We start from the raw sequence: 10,179 nt of genomic DNA, 5'->3' as shown, positions 1-10,179 counted from the left end.
TGTGTTTTTTTAATTTTTTATATAATTTTATTTAATTGTTGTTCAAACTATTACAAGGCCACTGTAATCTAATTTTGAATATTTTGTTAGCACATAATAAATGCAAAGAAAAAATATTGCATATATCAGAAGAGGCTAATTTTTACTGAATTTATTGGGGAGACATTGGTTTGCAAAATCATACAAATTTCAAGTGTACAACTCAACAAACATCATCTACACACTGCATCATGCACCCATCACCTCAAGCCAAGGCTCTTTCTGTCCCCATTTGCCCCCTTTGCCCACCTCCACCTACCCCTACCTCTCTTTCTTATTGCTATCACCACACTGCTGTTTGTATCTATGTGTTAATTTTTTGCTTAATTTCTTCACCTTCTTTCATCTAGCCCCCCAACCCTCTTCCCCTCTTACAGCTATCAGTCTTTTCCAGGTATCTATGCCTCCATTTCTATTTTGTTTGTCAGTTTATTTTGTTTATTAGATTCCACTATATAAGTGAAATTATAAGTGAGTTTATATGGTATTTGCCTTTCTTGATGGGTTTATTTCACATAATGTAATACTCTCTAGGTACATCCATGATGTAACAACAGGTAAGATTTCTTTCTTTTTATGGCTGCGTAGTATTCCGTTGTGTAAATGTACTACAGCTTTTTTATCCACTCATTTACTGATGGACACTTGATCTAGATCTTGGCTATTGTAAGTAATGCTGCAATGAATATAAGGATACATGTATTTTTTCAAATTAGTGTTTTGGGTTTCTTTGGATATATTTTCAGAAGTAGGAACTCTGGGTCAAAAGGCAGTTCCATTTTTAATTTTGTGAGTAAACTCCATACTGCTTTTCACAGTCTGTATTCCCACCTACAGTGCATGAGGGTTCCCTTTTCTTCACATCCTCACTAAAACTTGTTTGTTGATTTATTGATGATGGCCATTCTGGCAGGCATGAGATGATATTGCATTGTGGTTTTAATTTGTATTTCTATAATTATTAGTGACACTGAGCATCTTTCCATATTTCTATGGACCATCTGTATGTCCTGATTGGAGAAATGTTGATTCAGGTCCTTTGCTCAGTTTTTAATTGGGTTGTTTGTCTTCTTGGTGTTGAGTTATATAAGTTCTTTTTAAGTTCTTGATAAGGGGTTAAAAATTAACCCCTTATCAGATATATCATTGATGAATATGTTCTCTAATTCAGCGGGATGAATTTTCATTTTATTGATGGCTTCTTTTGCTGTGCAAAAGCTTTTTAATTTGATGTAGTTCTATTTGTTTATTTTTTCCTTTGTTTCCCTTGCCTGAAGAGATATACCAGCAAAAGTATTGCTATAAGAAATGTCTCAAATTTTACTGTTTATGTTTTCTTCTAGGATTGTTATGGTTTTACATCTAACATTTAAGTCTTAAATCCACTTTGAGCTTATTCTTGTGTATGGTGTAAGTTGGTTGGTCTAGTTTCATTTTTTGCATATTTGTCCAATTTTCCTAACAGCATTTATTGAAGATACTGTCTTTGCCCCATTGTATATTTGTGCCTCCTTTGTCAAATATTAATTGACCATAAAGGTGTGGGTTTATTTCTATGTTATCTATTCTGTTCCATTGATCTATATACTTGTTCTTGTGCCAGTACTGTGCTGTTTTGGTTACTGTGGCTCTGTAGTATAGTTTGATATCAAGTAGTGTCATACCTCCAACTTTGTTCTTTCTTAAGATTTCTGAGGCTATTCCAGGACCTTTTGTGGTTGTATTTAAATTTTTGAAATATTTGTTCTAGAAATGAGACATTCTATATGAATTAAAATAGGAATTGAGTTGAATATGTAGGTTGCCTTGGGTAGTATGAACATTTTAATGTGGTTAATTTTTTCTATCCATGAATGTGGCATATGCTTTCACTTATTCATATCTTGCTCAACTTCTATCTTCAGTACCTTATAATTGTCCGAGTAAGGGTCTTTTTCCTCCTTGGTTAAATTTAATCCTAGGTATCTTATTTTTTGTTGCTCGGGGATTATTTTTTTCTTTATATTTCTGTTTCTAATGGTTGATTACTGTTGTATGAAAATTCCACTGATTTCTGAATATCAGTTGTGTATCCTGCTACTTTGGCAAATTCATTTATTAGATCTAGTAAATTTTTGGTAGAGTCTTTAAGATTTTCTTTTTAAAAAAGATTTTATTTACTTATGTTTAGATAAGGGCACACCCAGAGTTGTGCCCTGACTGGGAATCAAACCAGTTTGGTTCACAGGCCAGTGCTCAATCCACTGAGCCATGCCAGCCAGGGCTAGGGTTTTCTATATATATTATCATGTCATCTGCAAATAATAACAGTTTTACTTCCTCCTTTCCAACATTAATGCCTTTTATTTCTCCTTGTTTGTTTCTGTGGCTAGTACTTCCAGTATGATATTGAATAAAAGTGATGAAAGTGGACATCCTTGTCCTGTCCCTTCTCTTAAGGGAAACACATTTAGTTTTTTGCCTTTTGAATATGATCTTGGCTGTGAGTTTGTCTTATATGGCCTTTGGTATGTTGAGGTATTGTACCTTTATTCCCACTTTGCTGAGAGTTTTTATCATAAATGGGTGTTGAATTTTATCAAATTTTTTTCTGCATCTATGGATATGATCATGTGATTTTTATCCTTCATTTTGTTTATGTGATGTATCGCATTTATTGATTTGCGAATGTTGAACCATCCTTGCATCCCTGGGATGAATCCCACTTGATCATGCTGTATGATCTTTTTAATGTATTGTTGGATCTGGTTTTCTAATATTTTGTTGTGGATTTTAGCATCTATATTCATCTGGGATATTGGCCTATAATTTTCTTTATTTTTAGTGCTGTTATCTGGTTTTAGAATAAGGACAATACTGGCCTCATAAAATGAGCTTAGGAATCTTCCCTCCTCTTGAATTTTTTGGAGTAGTTTGACAGAGATAGGTTTATTTCATTTTTGAATGTCTGGTAAAACTTGCTTGTGAAACTATGTGGTTTAGGACTTTGTTTGCTTGGAGTTTTTGGATTACTGCTTCAATATTTTTTAAGTTATAATTGGTGTATTCAAATTTTCTGATTCTTCCTGATTTAGTTTTGTAAGTTTGTATGTTTCTAGGAATTTATCCATTTCTTCTAGATTGTCCAATTTGTTGGCATATAGTTTGTTCATAGTATTTTCTTACAATCCTTTGTATTTCTCTGGTGTCAGTTGTTCTTTTTCATTTGTGATTCTACTTATTTGGATCTTCTCTCTTTTTTTTCTTTATGAGTGTGATTAAAGTTTTGTCAATCTTGTTTATCTTTTTAAAGAACCAGCTCTTGGTTTTATCAATTTTTTGTATTGTTTTTTAGTCTCCATATCATTTATTTCCACTCTAATCTTTATTATTTCTTTCCTTCTACTCACTCTGTGCTTTGTTTGCTTTATTTGTTATTCTTTTTCTAGTTTTTTTAGGTATAGGCTTAGATTTTTTTATTTGATTTTTTTTTTCTTCTTGAGGTAAACCTGCAATGCTATGAACTTTTCTTTCAGGACTTCTTTCACTGTGTCCCATACATTTTTGTTTGTCATGTGTTCATTTTAACTTCCGGTGTCTTCCTTGACTTCATTGTTAACTTGTTTGTTGTTTATTAACATGTTATTTGGCCTCCATGTGTTTGCATGGTTTTTAGGTTTTTTTATTGTAATTGATTTCTAGTTTCATACCATTGTGGTCAGAGAAGGCGTTTTATATGCTTTCAATATTTTTGAATTTAGGCCCTCGCTGTTGTAGCTCAGTGGATTGAGCGCGGGCCTGCGAACCAGACGATCGCGGTTCAATTCCCAGTCAGGGCACATGCTTAGGTTGAAGGCCAGTTTCCGGCAGGGGCCAGTTCCCTGCAGGAGATGCACGAGAAGCAACAATACATTGATGTTTCTTTCCTCTCTCCTTCCCTTCCCCTCTAAAAAGATAAATAAATAAAATATTAAAAAACACTCTTTAAAAAATATTTTTGAATTTATTGACTTATTTTGTCTTCTAACATGTGGCCTAACTTTGAGAATATTTTAGGTGCACTTGAAAACAATGTATATTTTGCTGCTTTGGGATGATGAAATGTTTCATGAATAGTATTAAATCCATCCGGTCTAGTGTGTGGTTTAAGACTGCTGTTGCCTTGTTGATTTTTTTTGTCTGGTGAATCTATCAGTTGTTGTCAGTGGGGTGTTAAAACCCCTTACAATGGTTGTATTCCTGTTGACCTCTCTCTTAATGGCCACCAAGATTTTATTTATATATTTAGGTGCTCAGAAGAGGCTAATTTTGAATTTTAACATTGGTCTACATTTTTAAGTATAACATCAAAAAATGAATGTGAGGTTTGAGCATGGCATATTTTGTAAGTAGCTAACTTTGAGAACTTGATTTTGCAGACATTTATTGATGTCTGCTATGTGCAAGACATTGTGCCAGATGCTAAGGAGGTATTGAATTTCCTTTTAGCAAACAATCCTAAAATATCAGTAACTATACACTTAAGTTGCAGGCTAATATAGTCAACAGATGTAGAGAGAATGGTGGGGTGACCCAAGCTCTATTCAGTTTTTGGCTTCATGTGACAGACTGGTTTGATTCTCACCAAACCCAGATTGTGTTAAAGATGGTAGAGTAAATTAGGGTAAGTTGTGAAGAGTGGTATGTTGAAGTAAATTCATATAAGGTCACAAGAGCCAATGGTTAACATTCTCTTCCCAAGTCTATGTTGAGGGACATCATTTCAGTAGCTTGAAATAGGCCATGTTGGGAACATTTATACAATGAAAATCAGCAAACCATACAGATCAGGAGTTTTGGGTTTTGTTTTATTTTGTTGTTAAATATTTGCCACTATATATTTGTCATTTCATTCAACTAGAAATCCAGTTGCTAAACATTTACCAGTGTACAACTGGCTGTGTGAGCTTATGTTACAAATAATTCCAGTGTCTTCATGACTTAAATCAATAAAGTATTATTTCTTACTCACATCACCATGAGCTGACACGGGACTCTACTCCACACAATAACCCAGAGATCCAATTCCTCCCATTGTGGCACTCCACTACCTTCACACAGCTTCATAGTTACCTTGGAACATCCACTTACAGATAGGGAGTGGTTGGAGAAAACACAAAGAAAGCCCACTACCTCTTAGTGCCCCCAAAGTGACCCTTCACTTCTGTGCACTTCCAGTAATCAGGACAAATCAAAAGGCCCTGATGCAAGAGAGACAACAAATGTATGACCACAGAGAGTAGCAGACAAAGTAACACCATAAAATGATTGAAGGGGCTGAGCAAGTTTTTTTTCTGTATTTAGAAAGACTTTGACTTAGGAAGTACTAATTACATTGGACAAGCCCCACTTATACAACATAAATTTAACCATTTTACTGATCCAAAGAAGTCACAAGATCACGCCATATTCAAGGCAAGGGGAAAGAAACATCACTTCTTTCTGGGGAAAGCTGCAAAGTCATTGCAAAGAGGCATAGATACAAGAAGACGTGACTTTTAATAATCTGTCACAACACCACACCTACAGGATCCCAGCAACACAGTCTTCCTTCTGTTCTTGAAGCTATTTTATGACTTTGGCTATATGTGATAGAGGCCCTAGAGTTCATTTTAAAGTAGTTGGCCTGAAGACTATACTTTCAGGGATCATATCTCTATTTTGTTAAAGTAGTTGGCCTGGTGCCTACAAGGCATGGGGAGAAACCAAAATTCCTCCCCAGTTTAAATCTGCTGATCCTGTCTTAGGTCTTGATGTTTACTTTTTTTTTTTACGGTCATTTCTTCTTTAATAAGCTACTGACTTCTTGAAAGTAAGGCCTGAATCTTATTTGCCTCTGTATCTCCACCAAGGCCAAACATAGGTTTGCACATACTTGACATCAGTACATTTTGATTCAAATTTTGATCAACCTTTTTTGTGTTATCTTCCCTGATAGGGAATTATTTCTGATTATCATTTTGATTATTATTCAGAAAAGAAAGCAAATGTTGAGGTCTCCTAAGGAACTCCTAAAAATATTCTTTTTTAGTCACACTGTTTCTCATAGGCAAATACCACCCTTTATCTAGTAGCTATGCCTGTGGCTGGTCTTCTAAATGAAGTCCAAAGAAGGCCAGATACTTAGTGCGTCCTGGAGAGAGCAACAAGAGGAACTGGAATCAAAACTTTCTGCAACTGTTTTTTTTTTTTAAACACAAAGGAGTGGAGCCTAATTGTGAAGGGCTATGAGCCCCATGTGGGGAAACACCATATACAAAAATGATGAAAGAAAAAATAACTCACACAGCATGCTCAACCACAGCATACTTAACTACACACATTCCTTTGTCCCCCCATTCGAGCCTGAAGTGACTGTATATTATTGGTGAAACCATCAGGAAAATTATAGTAATTTCAATTGTGTTCTACTTGATTCCAGGGCTGCATCATGACACCATCAGCCAAAAAAAAATATGTATCATTATACTCAGTTCTAATTCTGATTCAGTCTTTGTTCCTTTACATGTATTTGTAGATCTCCCTCTACTCTGGTGAGTACCCACTCATTTGAAGACAAGGCCCTTTAAGATGAGCTCAAGTACCTTACCTACCAAATTAAGTTGGACATTCATGCAGTATCAATTTCTCCCTTTTCCAACCTGACTTTTGATTTGGGGACTTAGCCAGGCTTCTCAATCTGCTTGTCTATAAAATAAGGCTATGCACTCACATAAAAGAGAAAATCTGGGGAAAACACAGATTTTTTTTCAAAGATGACACAATTTGTATCAAATTTTAGGCCTCACCCATTCCCATTCTCTCCACCCTAAGGTTCTCTCTGGGACACAACCTTTCTTGTGTCACTGCCCATGTCTTTATTTTTATTTATTTTAACTGTTGTTCAAGTACAGTTTTCTGTCTTTTACTCATATACCAGCCCACCCCCCCAGTGCTCCCCGCCTCCCTCCCATTTCCACCCCCCTTAGTCATTGTCCATGTGTCCTTTATACTAGTTCCTGTAAACCCTTCCCCTTTTCCCCTGAAATTTCCTCCCCTCTCCCCTCTGGTCATTGTCAGCCTGTTCTCTATTTCAGTGTCTTTGGTTATATTTTGCTTGTTTGTTTGTTTTGTTGTTTAGATTCTTGTTAACGGTGATATCGTATGGTATTTTTCTTTCACTACCTGACTTATTTCACTCAGCATAATGCTTTCCAGTTCCATCCATGATGTTGTAAAAGGTAGGAGCTCCTTCTTTCTTTCTGCTGCATAGAATTCCATTGTGTAAATGTACCATAGTTTTCGGATCCATTCATTTACTGCTGGACACCTAGGTTGCTTCCAATTCTTGGCTATTGTAAATTGTGCTGCTATGAACACTGGGGGGCATAGGTTGTTTTGGATTGGTGTGTCAGGTTTCTTAGGATATAATCCTAGCAGTGGAATTGCTGGGTCAAAGGTTAGACCCATTTTTAGTTTTCTTAGAAAATTCCATACTGTTATCCATAGTGGTTGTACCAGTCTGCAATCCCACCAACAGTGCAATAGGGTTCCCTTTTCCCCACAACCTCTCCAGGACTTGTTATTTGTTGCTTTGTTTATGATGGCCATTCTGACTGGTGTAAAATGGTATCTCATTGTGGTTTTAATTTGCATCTCTCTGATAGCTATTGATATTGAGTGTCTTTTCATGTGCCTCTGGATTAGGCTTGGAGAAGTGTCTGTTCAAGTCCTTTGCCCACTTTTAAATCAGGTTGCTTTTCTGCTTAGAGTGGAGTTGTGTAAGTTCTGTGTATATTTTGGATATTAAACTCTTGTCTGAGGTATCATTAGCAAATATGTTTTCCCATATGGTTGGTTCTCCTTTTATTTTAATACTGTTTGCTTTAGCCATGTAGAAGCTTGTTCTTTTGATGAGAGCCCATTTGTTTATTCTTTCCTTTATATCCCTTGCTCTAGGGGACATATCAGTAAAAATGTTGCTGTGTGAAATATCTGAGATTTTCTTGCCAATGTTCTCCTCTAGGACTTTAATGGTGTCATGCCTTATATTTAAATCTTTTATCCACTTTTAATTTATTTCACTGTGCAATTATTTTGTGTTTTTTTGCCTTTGTTTTCGGATAGCAGTTGGATGTTTATTTTATTTTTTTAAATTTAATTCCTGTTCAAGTACAGTTTTCTGTCTTGTATTCCCAGCCCTGCCCCACACAGTGCTCCCCACCTCCCACCCATTTCCACCCCCCACCTTAGTCATTGTCCATGTGTCCTTTATACTTGTTCATGTGAGTCCTTCCCCTTTTCCCCTGTGATTCTCTCCCCTCTCCCCTCTGGACCCTGTCAGCACGTTCTGTATTTCAGTGTCTTTGGTTACATTTTGCTTGCTTGTTTGTTTTGTTGTTTAGATTCCTGTTAACGGTGATATCATATGGTATTTTTCCCTCACCACCTGGCTTATTTCACTTAGCATAATGCATTCCAGTTCCATCCATGATGTTGCAAAGGGTAGGAGCTCCTTCTTCCTTTCTGCAGCATAGAATTCCACTGTGCAAATGTACCATAATTTTTTGATCCAGTCATTGACCGATGGGCATCTAGGTTGCTTCCAACTCTTGGCTGTCGTAAATTGTGCTGCTATGAACATCGGGGTGCATAGGTTCTTTTGGATTGGTGCTTCAGGGTTCTTAGGTGGATGTTTATTTTAAATGTGGTGAGTTAATTGTATTTGAGTTAAAAACATTTTTTTCTTTTTTATTGAATTTAATGGGGGTGATAATGGTTAACAAATGTATATAGGTTTCAGGTGCACAATTCCATAATACATTATCTGTGCACTGTATTGTGAGCTCACCACCCCAAGTCAAGTCTCTGTCCATCACCATTTATCCCCCTATACTTTCCTCTATCTCCCTCCACCCCCTCTAATCAATTAATGAATGGCCATCTATTTAACTGTATCACAAATCATTGACTCAAAGCAAAACAGAAAGGAATTATCTATAGAAACTACAGACTTCTACCATATAATTTCTGGTATTTTAATAGTTTTGTTGAAATCTAATTCATATACAATATGCTATACATACTTAAAGTACACAATTTGTTTTCACATATATGTATACCTGGGAAATCATTTTTACAATCAAAATAGTAAACATATTGATCACTTCCAGAAGTTTCCTTGTGACTTTTTATATAATCTCTTTCTCCTACTCATTGTAACCCTGCACCCCCAGCACCTATCCCCAGACTGGTAGGAACAGGCACTATTTATTGTTCCTGGCACTGGACACTGTTTCTTTTATCTAAACCTATCAGATGGTCCTTTCCACACATTCACATAGTTTCCTCACATGCTCATGCTAGTCAGTACTTCCCTGAATACAGCAGTCCTCCTTTGTCCATAGGGAATGTGTTCCAATCCCTACAGTAGATGCTTGAAATTGTGGGTAGTACTGAACCCTATATATACTATTGTTTTCCTATACATAGATACCTATGATAAAGTTTACTTTATAAATTAGGCACAGTGAGAGATTAACAACAACAGTAATAAAATAGAACAATTATAACAATGTACTATAAAAATTATGTGAATGTGGTCTCTCTTTCAAAATATTGTACTGAGAGTACTTATTGTGCTCTCTCTGTAAATATCTTACTGTACTATATTCATCTTTTCACTTAAAGGGAGTAATTTATGGCTCCTCTTTGGCATATCTAAATTTCTAGCATCACTATTTTTGTGCTTTGGGGCCATTATGAAGTAAAATAAAGGTTACTGGAACACAGTACTGGGATACTGTGACAGTCAATCTAAAAACTCAGACAACTACTAAGTGACTAATGGGTGGGAAGGATGGATGTGCAGAACAAAGGTACAATTCATTTCCCAGGCAGGATAGAGCAGAACAGCTCCAGATTTCATCACACTACTCAGAATGGCATGCAATTTAATATTTATGAATTGTTTATTTCTGGAATTTTCCATTTAATATCTTTGGTCTGTAGTTGACTGCAGGTAACTGAGACTGAAGAATATAAGACTGTGGATAAGAGGGACTACTGTACTCAAAGGGGACCCCCTGCCATTCCGCATTTTTTCTCTGTACATCTCTCTTGTCCCTACACTGTGAACTTTAG

The sequence above is a fragment of the Sturnira hondurensis genome, unplaced genomic scaffold, assembly GCF_014824575.4.
Source record: "Sturnira hondurensis isolate 20B ecotype Veracruz unplaced genomic scaffold, ASM1482457v3 Scaffold0013001, whole genome shotgun sequence".
Taxonomy (NCBI): Eukaryota; Metazoa; Chordata; class Mammalia; order Chiroptera; family Phyllostomidae; genus Sturnira; species Sturnira hondurensis.
The sequence above is the reverse complement of the archived record's forward strand: the minus strand, read 5'-3'. Positions refer to the sequence as shown.